This window comes from Protopterus annectens, chromosome 2.part1 (genome assembly GCF_019279795.1).
Source record: "Protopterus annectens isolate FY-2018-M chromosome 2.part1, PAN1.0, whole genome shotgun sequence".
Lineage (NCBI taxonomy): Eukaryota > Metazoa > Chordata > Ceratodontiformes > Protopteridae > Protopterus > Protopterus annectens.
Window position 1 is genome coordinate 1,714,396,175 of NC_056729.1, and position 19,469 is coordinate 1,714,415,643.

Consider the following 19,469-nt stretch of genomic DNA (forward strand, 5'->3'; position numbering starts at 1 on the left):
CATGAACCATTATCAATGTAGATGTTAGCAGTACAGATGTACATGACAGTACGGATGTCTGACCACATATACCTTCGTATGTCACAGGAGTGTTCTACCAGTGGTCTGTTGACAGAATCAACACTACAAAAGGTGCCAGAGTGACATGTGCATATCACACCAGTGCCAGCTACAGTAAAACAGGGTTAATGTGTTGTACTCCACCCTCATTGTAGCCCATACCACACATACAAATGTGAGGCATCTGTGTATGTAAGGATGTGAATGGCCATGACCTATGAGCAATAACTGTCTCAGTATTGTGAACAATATACAGAATGGGCTTTGTGGGTGAGGTGTGTGACATATGTGCACATTCTGACAGATGATATCAGCATTGTCACCGCTAGGTGAATATTCCTGTACCCATTAACTACCACCTAGGCTGCGGTCAGCATTATGGACACTGTGTAAGGGATGGTGCTGTGCAGTTCACCTAACCTGAGTTGGTGACGTCTCCAGGCCCCTTAGGTAGTCATACGAGGTACACATGTCATGACAGGGTGCCATCCATGAGCATGGAGATCATTGGACAGGCATACACAGCACTCGGGTGACCAATATTGGATCACATATCACCTTTAAGGGGTATTGGCCATGTGTGGATGGGCGATACCAGCCTTCACAATCCTCACCTCCACTATGCAGCATGCTGTCTATCTTGCATAAAGACATGTGCTATATTATGATGTTGGACATGCTACATGTCCATATCCTGATCTGAAAGACATACATCATGAACAGCCACCATCCTACTACTAGGATCGCCACATGATGGACAGATCCCTGTGCCATACATGTGACATACTCCCGCCATACCATGCAACCCTGTCCATCAAAGCTGCACATGTCATCTCTGTCATACATGGTGTGATGACCACATGGTAGATGTAGTATCAACTGTCTGGATCAGTAATGTGGCAGTGATGCACCTCGCGGTGGCAAAATGGCTGTCGTATACAGCTAGGAAACCTTGCCCGTACATGCTATAGTTGATAACCATCCCTGTGAATGACGTCCGACTAGCCATTGTCCCATGTCTATCACATGTGAAACACAGGCGATCCGTGGCAGGATGTTGAACAGCTGTACAGTGCCGTGTAGCTGTATATGGCAAAACACATCCATGTAAAGGTTTCCATGCATATGTGTGCATTGTCACTGCTCAAGTCCATTAAGGCAGTGTATGTGTTGATATGTGACATATACACCGCATCAAGGTCAACAACATTACCATGGACACATCCAGGCATGTGCTGATAGGTAAGAACACCAGTGCAGGCAAGCAGACATGCCCACATCAAGACAGCATACACATGGAGTATGAACAATGTAATAAGGTGACACACATATATGGTGATGATATCCAATGCATAATGGGTGTTACGTGTGTGACACAAACATGTCAGTCATGTCAGTGTCATAGAGATCTGCAAAGATAACTGTGCAGATGTACTAGATTTCCTAGAAATGTATGTGCAGCAGTATCTCTTTACATCTCTGATACTGTGACCTGTCACCATTATTATGTCTTACAGATAATGCCTCGTACACACCTGCCAGCATGCAGCCACCAGGAGGATGATGTCCTCATCCCATACCTCCATGAGAATGATGAGGTGTTGTTCAGCCATGTGCCACAGCATGCCCAGCAGTGTTACGACCTGTGGCAGGATCTTCGTAGGAGGGTGAATGATGTGGGTGGCCATAACCGCACCTACCTGCAGGTGCGCAGGCACTGCACGGACTTGATATGACATGCAAAACAGTGTGCCACTGCAATCGCCAGGGAACAAGGTGGAACAGGTGGTGGGCCACCAACCCAGCCCCCACTCACACACACCGAGGAGCTACTGGCCAGTCTGGGGACACCCTCAGAACAGCATCCACAAACACTAGCTGCCATCGTGGAGGTGGGTGTCTCCCAACCAATGATCCTGGAGTTGCCTGGTAAGTCAGTACTGCACATATGACTATTATATCCCATTTAGTTGCATGTGTCACTGTACATTATGTAATGTAACGTCATATGCAAGGTATGTTGACACACATGCTGCATACTACAGTATGCTACCCTGTGTATGCACACATGTGCATACTATATGCTATTGTACAGGCGAATGTGTTAACATGCACAGTGCACCCGGTGGCTGTCATACAGTCAATGATAATGTTCAAACTGCTGTGTCACCCCTATACAGGTACCTCTGGTGTGCCGCACAGACATCATTCCATTGCAGGTGAGACTGTCATCAGTATCAGGCATGTTAAAGCATAGATCTATTCGCCATGTGGCCAGTTAAAACTTGTACACTTGATGTTCGGTCCAGTCATGATATACAGGTCGCATCACCCATCATTCACACTGGCTACCCATGTGCAATATATACAAATGAAAAGATACACTGACATGAAACCACAGTATTTGTCATTGCTACATGTGTGGACATATGTACTATACATTGGAACAACATGTGTGGTATGCAAACAGTACCACACAGTGAGCTGTGATATGGGCAGCCCACAGGAGTCACCATTGTGTTATATGCCCCTGCAATGGGTGCACACATTGTGATGTGCCATCTGACATGTCCCAGACACGTAGTGTTCTGGCTGCAATATTGTCACACTATCCCATAACCCATACCCCACATACCGAACATACAACCCGTTGTCAGCATAGCCCTGTGGATGGTGGCATATCTGACATCTATGGGTGTATGTCATATGGGACAACACAGACATGTGAGATAGATGGCCATCACACACATTTGGCCAACACATGTGCACACATGGCCATGGGGGATGGCCAGAGACACGTAGCCACACAGTAGATGTGATGTGTACACCCTGTTGCACATTGTCCACACATGGTCCAATTATAGCCTTAGTTGACTGATTATACAGTTGATGTGGTACACTGGACATCCTAAAAGCCTGTGCACAGCTAGTGGAGGTGTCACTGAAGTCTACCATATAAGATGTGTTGAACATCATGACTGTGTCATAGCATGAAAGTAGTCACCTGTACAGCTTCCACAGACATTGACACCACATCAGGCCACAGATGCTGTACATTTCCCTTGCTGCTGTAGGACATCACTGTTAGCTGTGCACCTCGTGTGTGTGGTATATCAATGTCATGTGGGACATGGTGAATTGACAAGTCTGCTATGTCTGGACATGGTTGCCAGGCAGCTAAGACTCTGTAGTAGTTGTGCAGGGGTGTCATGTGTTGGTCCTCCAGTGACCTGTCACATGACACAGCATGGTTTTGTGTGTATACACCTCAGCATCGTGGGTCACAATCCAGTTATGTCATGGGTATGCATGCAGTTATGGCTATGCAATGTGTACATATTATGCAATGTATAGCAATATACATGCCTCATGATGCCATGCAATGGCACAGTGCCTGTACTTCACACTGTATAGCAATGTAGACGGCTCACACTACCCTTTCATGCTCATGCACATTTACTAAACATGCATTCTATCTGTAGGGCATACAGACAACACTGCAATGTGATGCCCATTACGATGCTGTACATATGTCAGGACACCATTGTGTCAGACATGTATGCATGTTAATGCACACATCAGCAGATTACATGTCAAGGTCACATCAGCCATGTGTACTGTTATCCTGTTCTGGTCCACATGGTGTATCACAGGGATGCATGCATACTACCATGATTGTGTGAACTGCATGGCTACTGATATGACACCTGCTTGCTGTAGTGTGCACCCCAGGGAGGTATGCTAACTAACACTATTAATGTCTGAGCTGCATGCTGTCTGCTGTATCACATGCATGCTGCATGCCGTCTGTCAAATCACATGCACGGTGTGTCTGTGTGTGTCTGTGTAAGTGTGTGTGTGTGTGTGTGTGTGTGTGTGTGTGTGTGTGTGTGTGTGTGTGTGTGCGTGTGTGTGTGTCTGTGTGTGTGTCTGTGTGTGTGTGTGTGTCCGTGTGACTGTGTGTGTCTGTGTGAGTGTGTGTGTCTATTGTAATTTAGAGACTTTCTTTGCATTCACAGGTGATGTAAGTGCATTACCCTCCTGCGGTCCATCTGATGTTAGTGTCCCCACAGATACTAGCAGTGATGAACATATGCACGAGGTACAGGCAGGGTTGTCAGGGGCTGAATCTGTGCCAATGGTTGCCATCCCAGCTATGTCCCCCTCTTCCCCGCACACAGTCCTGCTGCCAACACATACCGCACCACCAGTGGGCATAGAGGAAGGACAGTCAGCGTCTGTTAGCGTGGAACAGGAACGTGTGGTGGCTACAGAAGGTGTGTCTCCACACCATGGTGTCAGTGTAATGACTGCAGATGTGCCGCACAGGCATGTGGCCAGTGCTGCTCGTAGGAGGACCTCTGGCAGACATGCACCTGCAGGACAGAGCGCAGCAGCTGGTATCACCAGATGCATGTTCCAGACTGTAATGGCAGCACAGGCACGTGCTGAATGGCAGAACAGAGAAGGGCAGAGGCTGCAGAGGGCTGCTATCCATACCCTAAATGACAACATCCAGGCATTGGCAAATGCTCAACAGCAGATTGCTGATGTTCTGGACAGGCGATTGGGTGACATGGTCGGAATCCTTGACCATGGCATGGCAATCTGCCAGCGTGAGCTGTCTGTGCTGGAACATCTGGTAGGAGTGAGGCATAGGCCACGTGGACATAGGCCTGCTACACCACCTAGTGCAGGTCAATGTGAGCGTGCCACCTCACATACCCGCTCCCATAGTGCTGGTAGCAGTAGCAGTGCAGCTGGTGCTGCACTGTCCACACCAGGACACAGCAGGCCACGTGGACGTGGCCCTGTACGTTCCCAGTGGGGACACTGTTCCAGTGGACATGTGTCGTTGGACAGTAGCCAATCTGTACCTCCGCCTGGTAGTGCCCATGGCAGGCACAGGTCACGTGGCCATGGCCAGACACAGAGAGCTGTACAACCTGGTCTGTACAATCTAGAGCTGTCAATAATACCCCTGTGTAGGCCTCACAAAAGGCAGAACTGTGTGCACACATACACGCACACAGCAAACACATCTGTAGGGCACCACAACACCCACATGCATACTGAACAGACATGTCCAATCATATCACCGGCCCTTACCCACACACACATGATGTCATACATTGGTGCAGCCTATGCCCCTGGCAAACATTATCACCCTGTGCATATGATGAAGCCTGTGCTGCATCCCTGTCATCCACACCATCGGTGCAGGGACATGCTCAAATGGTCTGATGCACAGGGTGAACAGAATAGTGAGAGAAGTGTATATTACATTAGTTGTGTAAGAATAGTGAGAGAAGTGTATATTACATTACTTGTGTAAGAATAGTGAGAGAAGTGTATATTACATTAGTTGTGTACTGTTGACACGCACCAGACATACCATGTAGTACAGGTTTAGCATGCATTGTTATATGTTCACAGTATGTGTCTCGGTAACAACAGTAACAGCATGTTGGTAATGATGCCCTGGTTCCCTCCTTATGGTCTACTTGCATGTGCCTACAGGTAGCAATGTTTGCAGTCTCCCATGTGTAACTGTGGAGTACTCACAGGCATGTATGGCAATATCAGCATGCTATACGTGGCCTCAACCTGACTGTTGGAAAGGCTAACATACCACAGATGTCCACACATATACTGATCCAGAAGCATGTGGGCAGTTTAATGGGCTACAGTGGCTAGAGACGTGACATCCATACCAGGTCACATCACAGGTATGTTGACATGGTGCAGGGATTGTACACAGCGGTCCAGCCGATGATAACGTTAGAAGCCACTTGATAGCATGAGGCCTCAGTGTGTAGCAGTAATACCCTGTCACATTACAGGAACATGCCCACACTCACAGGGTCAACAACACTATAATGCACACCCCATAGTGTTGAGGTGAGGACCCCTGCCTATGTGGTCATCACCCTCACAGTACTGTGCACCCACATGATGCGACACAGAGAAAGAACATGTACAGGTAGCCAGTACGGCTGAGGCCAATGGCATCAACAGGGTAGTAGACTGCATCACCATGAGGGGTTAGGGATCCTGTGTGTTCTGTATGGTAGCATACACCCTCACTCCATGCACCAGACAGCCATACATACATACACACACACACTGTGGAGACCACAAATGTCATTCACATATGGATAGCTGATATGTGTGTGATACACATACCACCCCTGCCTACGTCATGCTTTCCACACTGCAGTATTTACAGATCTCTACAACAGTGTACAGGGGTGTGTAACAATTGGGATGTATTCCCCACCACATGTGGCATATATGGTCACACAAGCAAACACCCATGGCAGTACTGTGAATGATACACCTGCTAAATGATGATACGTCTGACAGACATGCAGCAGTATTGGCCGCATTATGTGCACCAACGCTACGTCCGGCAATTGTGCTGCTATATGCACACAGGAGGATGTAAGTGTTACAGGTGTCAAGTGACTTACAGTCAGTAACACCTGACCGCTGTGTAGGTTTTATGTCTTCACCATCAAGTAACAGTAACATAGCGTACTGTTTGCACATCTAATGGTAGGATGGCGTGTGACACACCTGTGAGCCGTGCTCGGCAAATATCCATCTGCACAGGTGGATCACCACTTTATGTACACACATCCATCCATACCTGATGTACATCCTACCGTACTGTCAGTATGTCACCATATACAGGTGTCAATGATAGGGCTGCATTGCAACTGCATGTTGTAGTTGGGCACAGATGAGTTACATACATCAGCTACTGTACATGCATCGTAGCTGCATGGACACTACAAATTGTACATGTGTGTTGGTCCTACATGCCTGTCATGTAGCCATGTTTGTATGCATTGCAATTGGTGGACATGTGTGATGACATACATAACACATGGACTGTTGTATGATATGATGGGTGTCATGGTTAACTAGTACAGAGGGAATGTGTCCTCGGTCAACATTGCTACCTCATGTACTGTTAGCATTCAACAGCCATGGGCCCACCTTCCATTTGCATGTTTGTGATTGCTGTAGCCACTTGTCTGCATGGAGGACAGCAAAAGCTATGCTATGTACATATGTGTTGTGTGTGTGGTCCATGCACATATCCACTGTGATTACATGTACGTCATATCCAAATGTGTGTTCTTTGGTGTACAGCGACAGTGATCTGTCACAGCTGTGTAAGACCCAGGGCCTCTGGTATGTGTAGAGCCGACCTGGTTATGTACAGTGGTATCATTGCAATGCATAACACATGATGGAACCCTGTCGGTACATGTGTAGTCTGCACAGTTACAGTAGACCTATGTACAGTCCACTGGTCATGAGTCACACGGTGTTGTGGTAATGTACGGCTGTGTATTGTTGGTTCAACGACATGGTGATGTCTGAGGGCTACATTGTAGACTGTGGTGTGTACCTCTGTGATCTGCACCTGAGACATCTGTGATGGCTCTTGAGTGTGTACTGGTCAGTACATGTGAGTGGCCTTCATGTACATGGGGACAGTAACACCATACTGTTCCATTCCATGTTTAGAATCTGTGTGCATGCAAGACAGCCCTTTGCAACTGCTAAGTGTGTGAGCATGCCCAGTACGCCGTTGTGTAGATGGACACACAGTACATTCCAAACTGCGCTCTTCCATGTTTAGAATCCATGTGCATGCAAGATGGCCCTTTGCAACTGCTAATTGTGTGAGCATGCCCAGTACGCCGTTGTGTAGATGGACACACAGTACATTCCAAACTGTGCCCTTCCTTGTTTAGAATCCGTGTGCATGCAAGATGGCCCTTTGCAACTAAGTGTGTGAGCATGCCCAGTACGCCATTGTGTAGATGGACACACAGTACATTCCAAACTGCGCCCTTCCGTGTTTAGAATCCGTTTGCATGCAAGACGGCCCATTGCAACTGCTAAGTGTGTGAGCATGCCCAGTACGCCGTTGTGTAGATGGACACACAGTACATTCCAAACTGCGCCCTTCCATATTTAGAATCTGTGTGCATGCAAGACGGCCCTTTGCAACTGCTAAGTGTGTGAGCATGCCCAGTACGCTGTTGTGTAGATGGACACACAGTACATTCCAAATGGTCGTGTGATACTAAGCGTGTGGGCATGCCCAGTGACACCTTGTGTCGGTGATGTGCCTCTGTGTATGGGCATGGCCACTGACATCCTGTATAGCGATGGTGGTCATCCAGGCAACAGATGTCCATTTTCAACGTCACGATGGATGCCTACATTGAACACACTGGTTGACTGTCTTGAAGGGTGTACTGTCTGTGGCGCGTCCCGTATCTATGTAGTGTTGTTGTAGTGTTCCGTAGATATTTAGTTGCCCCAATCACACCACTGCCGTGTGTTTGTCTACATCTACCTTGGGACAGTAATATGCTTTCAGACTGTTCACTCTCTATACAGTCCCTATCGGCATCCTTGCCTTTGAGGATGATGTCATCCACCTAGAAGTATACCTCTGGGAGTGCTGTGTTCAGTAATCTTGGTAGCGCGTTCTGTAACTACGTAATGCTGTAGTGTGATAAATTAGTTAGGTGTATGTTCGACTCCCAGCCCTGCCAAGTGTGTGTGTGTGTGTGTGTGTGTGTGTGTGTGTGTGTGTGTCTGTTTCCAGCTGCCTGGGGACACAGTAATGCTTTTAGATGCCTCACACCACATACATTCCCTATCGGCGTCTTTCCCTTTGCGGATGATGTCATCCACCTAGAAGTATGCCTCTGGGAGTGCTGTGTTCAGTAATCTCAGTAGCGCGTTCTGTAACTGCGTAATTCTGTAGTGTGATAAGGTAGTTAGGTGTATGTTTGACTTCCAGCCCTGCCAAGTGTGTGTGTGTGTGTGTGTGTGTGTTTCCAGCTGCCTGGGGACAGAGTAATGCTTTTAGATGCCTCACACCACATACATTCCCTATCGGCGTCTTTCCCTTTGCGGATGATGTCATCCACCTAGAAGTATGCCTCTGGGAGTGCTGTGTTCAGTAATCTCAGTAGCGCGTTCTGTAACTGCGTAATGCTGTAGTGTGATAAGGTAGTTAGGTGTATGTTTGACTCCCAGCCCTGCCAAGTGTCTGCCTCTGTGTGTGTGTGTGTGTGTGTGTGTGTGTGTGTGTGTGTGTGTGTGTGTGTTTCCAGCAGCCTGGGGACAGAGTAATGCTTTTAGATGGCTCACACCACATACATTCCCTATCGGCGTCTTTGCCTTTGCGGATGATGTCATCCGCCTAGAAGTATGCCTGTGGGAGTGCAGTGATGCCGGAACTCGGTAGTGCATTCTGTTACTGCATAATGCTGTAGTGTGGTAGACTAGACATGTAGATGCTCGATTCCAGGGCATGGCAGGTGTGTGTTTGGCAGTTATAGCGTATGTGTTGGTATCTGTGGGTGGCTAGCTGCAGGATGTGTCCAGTTTGTTTTGTTGCTGACCTATTTAGTGTCCACAGCCCGCATATTCTGCCAAGACACTGGGTTGTCAACACATACAGTCGCCAATAGGTCTGATGAGTAACTGTCAGCAGCCCTACTCTTACCCTTGCTACGGTCTGACCCATGTGACGCAACATAACACACGTGCCTTGATATTAACAACACTACATGATGCAGGTGGCACATGTAGTTTCCTTTCCATTCCTGTCTAATGCATTGCTGTCATGTGGTTCTATGTTGTGATATAAATGCCATATCTACATATGTGTGTACATGTATATGTGTGTATGTATATATACATATATATATATATATATATATATATATATATATATATATGTACATGTATATATGTCTACAAATAATATATGTGATATATGTAGATGTAGAGGTGAACATAGATGTGAACATATGTCTAGGGACATCAGCACTATTGACTATTTGTGCTGGATGATCTGTACGTGATAACCTGGGATCTATGTATATCTGCCATGGTGTGGTGTTAATGCACATCGTCTGTGGTGTGCAGGGCCACGGGTTGTAGTCTTGTAGACACTGGTTATTTTGTTGCTGGGAAGACCATGGGATATCAAATCTGGTGATGGTAAGGCACCTGTTGCCAGTTGTGTGTGGATCTGCATGACACAGAGCAGTGGTTAATATGTTGGAGATTCGGTATGGGTCATATAACTATTCATTAGAAGACTATACTATGCAGATGAGGTTGACTATGGTGTATCACATTTATCACCAGGGTGTGCTGCTGGTCCCTGGAGTGTATATGTGTAGTCAGCCAGGTGCAGGTCTCGCATATAGTTGACAGCATGGGAGGGGGTCAGGCATACTGTATGTACATTGCAGAACTGTGCCTCGGGACTGCTCCTACCTTAGCAAACCTAAGCTAGGGGGTGTGTCTATACCTGCCTGGTGACATTGGGAGGGATGACAGCAGTGGTGAGGTAGTCAGGGTGTACAGGCTGCACAAACAGGTGTTGATCAGCACAATCAGCTGATGACATGGCCAGCCCGCACATGAACAGTACATTAATGCGAGCAAGCAGCATACACACATGTTTCGTCCACACTCTACACCACCGGTGTATACCTGCAGGGACATTTCACGACACAGTCCAACCAAATGACACGGGCTGCAGCAGGCAACATATACCAACATGTGCAGGAGGTTGTGGCAGTGCGGATGTGTATGCTGCCGAACAATCCTTACTGGGGTGACAAACATAACACTTTATAGACCGAGGGTGACTTACCAGGGTCTACATGGGCTGGGGATGTTGGAGCACTATGGGGTGGACAGAGACCTCCTACAGCAGCTTGTTGACCTGTGCCTAACACATCAAACAGGCCGAGGGGAAAGCATCACAGTGGATACCATGGGATGTGTTGGCCTAGGTGTACTAGCCACAGGTACCTCACACAGCACAACTGGGGATATCATGGGTATCTCACAGGCATCTGCATCCAGAGTACTGCACCAGTTCACAGATGCCATGTCAACACATGCTAGTGAGCACGTACAGGTCCTCCACACACGTGATTAGTGGACCAGCAATATGACTCTGTTCAAACACATGGATGAGTACCCTGGGGTACTGGGTGCTATAGCCCGCACATGTAGCACCACCTGGGGAGCAGGGTAGGGCCTACAGTCAGTGCAGGGGCATACCCTCCAACAGCTAGGCCCTATGCGATGGCCAGGGCATGAGATTGAATGTGTGTGCTGTCTGCCCTGGAAGCTGTGATGTGTCCGATATATGGCATCTAACACAGCTGTAGCACACCAATGCCTATGTGGACATCCCCTACAGTCTCCTAGTGGGGGATGCTAGGTAAACACTGGTGTAGTGGCTTATAACACCCATCAGCAATGCACACACACCTGAACACTCACACCATACTGAGGTGGATGCACAGGCAAGACATATACATGTGCATGTGTTTGGGATGCTCGGTTCACAGTTCTGGTATCCGGACACATCTGTTGGGGCTCTGCAGTATTCACAAGCTACATGCATACATGTTGTTATGTTATTTGCTATGCTACACAATGTTATCCTGCAACAGGAACAGCATGGGGCAGGGCCACACAGCCCAACACTACTGCCAAGGCCTGTACAGGCACAGTGTGACTTGGTGAAGGAACTACCTGAGTAGGGCAAAGTCGGCAACAGCCCGTGCACAGTATGACCTGCCCTTGGCAAAGAGGCAACACAAGGCATATGCACTGACACAGTAGGTACCCACGGAGTTCCCCTCTCTGACCAGCACACAGTACAATGGATGCCAAACATGACAGTACCTGTGCTCGGCCATGTATGGGAGGTGCACTGTGTGCATCTGACACAGGCAGCACTCCAGCACCGTCCTCCAGTCTGTAACACAACCAGGGTATGTCTATTGACCTAACAAGTGGCAGTTGTATTAGAATGTGTACTTACCAATTGCTCTGGTATGTATGTGAGCATACAAGTGACTGTGGTGGCCAAATGTTAGGGCAGCAGACAGTACACATCCATAGTGGCACCATGACCTCTGTAGCACATATGGGGGTCAGAATGGTAGGCTGTAGTACGCAGGGTGTCCTAACCCACTGTAGATTATGGGCTGACCATCATGTGTGTCCGTACAGCCCACACACATTCCATGCAGCTGGACAGATGTGGACCAATTCAGACAAATGATATACGATGGCCTATGGATATGCCCAATGACTGACCCCAACCCCCTATGACACACACAGATGACAGCAGGTCAGGCTGTTTGATGTAGGATGTGTAATAGGACGTCCAACACCACTGTGCTGGTAATTAATGCTGGGAACTGACATACCCTTGTATCCCTCCAACCAGCAATTTAGGTAGGTCCACACACTGACATGGAGTACCCGGCAGACCAGTACAGTAGCGGCAGATGTGTACAACTGTTGGCTGTGCTCCCCCATCACACCTACACATGTGAGAGTCAAGTGCACCACCCACAGTGCTGTGTAGGACTGTGGTTGTGGTTGCATGTCCCCCCATGCTATACAGACATGTAGCAACTGTCAATACCACATGACTATTAGCTACCCTGCAGACACATCATGTCACCTGTCTGTGTAGAATGGAGGGGTCAGCAACACAGTACTAACTATCTGGACATGTGACACATGCAATACAGTTGACCATACTTTGCATGCTCACACACATGACGGTATTGTCAGTCTACAACATGCATAACAGTCATACTGGGCATGCTCACATACTGAAACACAGGACGGCCAGGCATGCACACACCAGTGGTCTGGATATATCTGCCAGTATATTGCTATACTGTTGGATGTCTGCGCTGTATAGTGTTTGTGGTCTATTGTCTGTACATATGCCATGGTCTATTGTTAATTCACATGAGCTATGTGTGCAGGGTACTTCTACCATCACGTGTATAGGGCGGTTCTTTGTTTGCGGACAGGCCAACGCCTTTGGATACAAACCGGGTAAGGCACAGTCCAGCAGGTGGGAGCTGTTGTGCGTGGGTTTGCACAGTATTAAGCACTGTAGACCTCTGGTCACAGCACCTTATACATGTTTACACTCCACATTTCTTTGACAGGGCACTACTGGCATAGTGGTAGACAAACACGCTTACAGCCGCTCGCTCTCCGACATTTCCATTTACATTTGTCACTCACACTGGGTGTGCGCGATCCCTTGTGATGTGCATTACATCAGACTACATGACTACAGTATCGGGTATGTGTAACCATTTTGCGACGGCAGCCGTTCAACTGTACGGACTCGGCGGCCTGTCCAGTGACGTACTCATATTATATGCGTGTTCCTCATACAATCTGCTCCCATCTGCCTGATACATGGGAACCGATACTCTGCAATGCTGACATGTGACTTGAGTTTGTTAACGCAGCTGTCTGCCGAGTCATGCTACCGCATACCAACTGCACGTTGACCACCTTTCAGATTGCATGACGGGAGACTGTAGGAGTGACACCTTTCCCACTTTGCATGGGACAGTCCCTCATCACACATCACATGTGACAATACCAGAACTCTCCACCAATCAGGGACACATTTCTGCAGAATCAGGGACAGGTCATGAAAAACAGGGACACTTTTACAAAAGTAGTGCTATTAACCTGACACGTTGACAGAATCAGAGCATATGACATAATACACATATTCTGAAGTAACAGTTGTTTATAACTCTTACTTATTGTCATTAGTCAGTAAGTGTAATTCACCACCTTTCCTTCAACAGCCACTACATTTAGGAGGGATTAAGAAGGACACAGTTAGAATTTCAGTCAAACTCAGAGACGTACCTGACATTCAGGGAAAGTTGAGTGGTATGGACAATACTCTAGCCATTGCAACTGTCCTGATTAGGGGACCTTCTCATGTTGTAGGTGTCTGTACTGGTTGCTTGTTACAGGTCTTGTATACCTGACACGTCGATATGTCATATGTAGTAGCATAAGCAACTATACTGCTGCTAGAATACGCTTTGATTTGCTCCGATATGTATATTTCTGTACTATGCATGGCTGTAAGTATGTTCTGCCCTGGAGCATCTAACAGTTCTACAGAGCAGGTTCCACTTTGGCCATTCAGACTGGTGGCAGCCCTATAGACCCTATATGTAGAGCTATCACATGTGTCGAGGCAACACATACCCACAGCATACCTCTCAACTGTCCCTGATTTTCAGGGCCGTCCCTGATTTTGACTCAAATTTTAACTGTCCCTCTTAATCCCTCCTAAAACTAGTGACATTTGGAGGAAAGGTGGTAAATTACACTTCATGAATAATGACAATAATTAAGAGTCACAAACTACTTTTACTTCAGAAAATGTGTATCAATTCATATGCTCTGATTCTGTCAATGTTTCCAGTTAATAGCTCTAATATTTTAAATGTGTCCATGATTGTCCTTGTGTTTTCTTGACTTGTCCGTGATTCCATTGAAATTTGTCCCCAATTGGTTGAGAGGTCTGACCCACAGCCAATAGTACACGGACGACCTCCATGGTTTGCATACGCTAAGGTTATTCATATAGCATTATAATTGATAATACTGTTTCCTATTACATGTAGCTGTTACTGATACAACAAATTGATGTCTGACACCACTACACACACTATATAGCCTCCATTCCCGAACTCAAGTGACAGGCCATGTTCCATAACGGTCGTTTTGCAAGACACAACTGCCCAGATGGGTGTGTCCCTCGCAGGCGTACGGGTGTTTAACCTCTTCTATTATGCTATCATCTACCTGAGGTGGTCAGCAACTTATGCACTTTCCGTCAGTAGCAGAACTCACATACCAATGGGTGTGACTGAACACTGTATCAGGAACAATGCATAACACCCTGCAGGACACATTTAGATGATTGGTTCTATTAACCAGATACATTCACAGTCACAGAACATATGTATTCATTCACGTTTGTCGAGGTACATGCCGCTTATGACTCATACATGTTGTCATCTGTCATTACCTGTATTCCGCCACCTGTTCACCTAATATCAGTAGTTCTGGCAGTGTTTAGTTGGACTTTGTTACATTCTGATACATAACTATGGACGTCCATGCTAATCGGGTACAGGGCACTGTGTAGGTCTCTATGTATGCCCCGATGGTTTACAAACTATCCGGTAGACGTGCTCTTCAGGTTTGGGAGGTGTAGGCGTATGCTATGCCCACATAAGAATATTAATGACTTCCACTGGGTGGGCCTACTACATCTCTGCCAACCAGCACCTGCACACTTAAGCCCATTAATGCATACTCATGGTCCACCTACCTGGCACCCCTCTACAGCAGTCATGACAAATACTTACTGCAAGTGCAGCTGGGGTATGAGCACACCCCTACACATTGCCCACTCTCCCCATCTCGGGACACATGTCGTATGTTTTGTCAACCCATGTATTATCACACTTGCACAACCTACTGTTCCATGTACACCTACATCCTGCTCGTATTAGTGTCAGCAGATTCTTTCATAACCTGAATTTTTGGGGTCCTGCAAGGGACTCCATTATCCATGTTTAAAGTGTAGACCTTGCAGAACTCTCCCACTGGTCCTTTCCTACCGGTGTTTTGGACAGCGGCAGTGTATTGATCTGTATTGCCTGTCTGTATGTCTGTCCAGCCTAGCTGGGTGATGTGGGGGGTACAACGTTTCTTTATTGGACCTCCCAGTCACAAATGCCCGGGCTGTAAATATGTTACCCCTAATTGCTGTGAAGTAACCTATTTATGTGAATGTGTATATCTACACTGACATATAGTTTTTGTGTGTATGTGTATATATCACTACCTGTTGTTTGTGTATATATATATATCTATCTATATATATCTGTAGTATATCCTTGTGTGTGTGTGTGTGTGTGTGTATATAGATATATATATATATATATATATATATATATATATATATATATATATATATATATATATATATATATATATATATATATATATATATATATATATATATATATATATATATATATATATATATATAGATAGATATATATATCCGTATGGATATATATGTGTATGTAAATGAATATAGCTATGTGTATATATACGTTTTTATCTATATATACATCTGTGTGTCCGTTAACCTATACATTTCCCGGACATGGACACTTACACATGCGTATTGGTTTTATCCCTGCTTCAACAGCATACTATTGCCTTAGTCATTCTGACACCGACACTTCACTCCGGTGAACTTGTGCTCAGTATATTGCACGTTATGCAGCGGACAGACGTCACAAGTTTTTCATGTCTGGGGTGCCGCTGCTAACTGGGTTGTGATAGTGTCATTCGACCTATTCCTCATATGCGCAGCCTATTCTTGCTACTGTGTTTGTTTCTGTACACATTCATATTATTACTGTTGATAGGATGTGTGTTTGTGTTACTATGACTGTACGTCGACAAATTGTTGTCTTCATGTAGTTGTGTCTCTCTGCTTTTCCTGGTTTGGGGGTGTCACAGCAGAATTCCGTTCCGCTCATGGGTGGCGTATAGGTTTTATGTGCCGGGCTGCCAGACCTGAGGCACAACGTCTGACAACGATACGCCCATTCACGCATGTCTCCATGCAAATGACGCTCTATCTGGGAATCGCAACTACGTACTAGCTGACCTCCACGGGCCGCTCCATTGCACCCGGCGTGACATACCCTATCACTTCTGTGTCCATACTCGCATATCCATGGTTTCTCCTGCACACCCATGTTGAGTTTCCCCGCATAACAGCCATTATACACCTGATATCGCAGCCATGACACACCTTTACACATTGCCCTCTCATGAGCGTTGGGGCCCTACACACATTTTGTACCGCCTCGTGTATTCACAGGCTCACCATCCATTCATATTTGCACATACGTGCCTTTCCTGGTGTTATGGATTATGAACAATTTGCGGGTTACAAGTGTAGGTGGTCCCAACATGTCCTACATTCCGTCTGTTTACAATGTTGACGTAGCATTTCGACGATGTTATGGCCACTGGTATAGCCCTGTCTCTGGTATGGAGAGCGGTGCTCTACCCACACTTGTGCAGCTTTATGTGACATATGCTGCGAGCACTTCATAATTCCTAACTTGCTCTGGATTCCCTTCACAACCCTTAGGTTTGCTTTCATCTTTCAGCGTTCCTAACATATCTATATATATATATATATTTATATATATATATATATATATATATATATATATATATATATATATATATATATAGATATATATTTATATATATATGTGTGTGTATATAGATAGATATGTAGCTATATAATTGCATATTTCTGTTATGTCTGTGGATATTTATCTATACACACATCTATCTAACTATATATATATATATATATATATATATATATATATATATATATATATTTATATGAAAGTTACAGCTGTAGAAAACAACATACATTTGCTATGCTTATAGCTGCTAACACCCGCGCAGGCCCATTTGCATCTACTTATTCTGAGTTACATATGTTTACAGGCACGTCTTTAGGATTACATGTGCCTTATTCCTTATGCCAGTACCACTTTGATGGAATCCGGTTAATGGACCCATGCGAACGCGGTCACCTTTACATGTATAAATGTTGGCTTTACAGCACAGAGGCATTCATTACACAATTAATATGTGCTATAGTCGTACTTGCACCGGGAATGCCTTTATGTTGGGCGGATGCTGTAACCACTACACTATTGGTGTTCTGGCTCATTTATATGTATACCCATGGTTCATAGCTACTCTGACATACGCCTCATTGCTTCCCTTACACAGCAGGCATCCATTCTCCTGCTGGGAATACCACAGTTCTACAATTAGGACATTCTCTGTTTCCTACTGCTCTGGACCCATGCTGCAAGTCTACTCACTCCAAGGATATTCATAACTCCTACGCTTATAGTCCTCACACATACGCATGTTTGATTGTCAGGGTGTTCATGTGTTGGTCCGGGTTTAGGCTCGGCCGACTGGTGACTAGCACTGCACTGGCACTGTTCAAAGATCAGACGTAGCACATGGACAGAGTTAGTCCAGAGTTTAACATTCTACCTGTGTTTACGGAATAAGGTGTTTGGGCACTTCTGACCACATTATTGGGTCGGCGCTACATAATTTAGGGCGGGGAGTGGTTCCACTACATAATGCAGGTTGGGGCGGTGGTTTCCCTTCCCATTTGACTATTTCATTCATTTATACATACAAATGAATATTATTCTGGACATCTCTTATGAAATCACTACAGGTATGCAATAGTCTGGTCAACAGCTGGGACAGTTGGTTGGTGTACTTCTGTGTACAGACCTCTCTGATACTCGGGGACTCGTGTCTACAGTGACAGGGACAAGGCTATGACAACTCAGGGACAATCACGGACACTTCTACCATATTAGTACTACTAACTTGGAACATGTTGACAGATTCATAATACTACTAATTGTCTGCAGTTAAATGCATCCATTACTCTTCATTGTTGTAAGTAATCATTCTCATTCAACACCTTTCCCCCAAAGGGCACTGGCTTTGTGAGTTTTTAAGGGTCTGGCCAGTTATTGTGTGAATGCTCCGACCATTGGTATTGTTGACATTGTCATATGTACGGGTTGTGCTGTATTCCGGTGACTAGGGTTGGCACCTTTTCGAATGGCCAAGATGGGACATTTTCGGAACACACCAGGTTTTACAAGCCGACACATACCCATGGTCAGTACAATGGATAGAACTTTACTTATTTTTCCTACATAAAAGCCTATTGTTGTAGCGGTTTATTTGCTTATTCTGTTTCTTGTAACATTTAGGTATTGTAGATACTGCAATAATTATTTTCTGCTACTCTTACATAACATATAGGACATAATTATGTCCTACAATCCCAGGACATTTGCCATTTGAAATGTCTTTTGTCAGGACACAACTGTCCAATGATGGACTGTCCCTCGCAAAGTGGGACAGATGAGAACCCTACTGCAGACACCAGATTGTTTGGGCCAACACATAGCCACAGTCACTGCAGGTTTAGAACAGTCATTTGTTTCCTAGCTGTAAGCCTTATACCTTTGGCACTTTTGCTGTTTGCCTGTTTCTTGTACGAATTACGTTTATTCTATCCTGACGTGACCGCTTTAGGCAACTGTTACATGCAGTATGATGCATAGTTATTTCCTATGGTCACAAGACATTTGGCATTGTACCATTGTTGGTCAGGTCACACCTACACACACATTAATTGTCCCTCACACAGTGGATCAGGGGTATCCTGTTTACGTCAGTGCCTTCATCACCTTTATACCATGTGCCACTATGCGAATGTGTGCAATATATTCTCTCGCTTATTCGTGTCGGGACACATGCGTCACGGGCAGGTGTTTGATCCTGGGTAGTAGGTTATGCATGACCATTTAGGG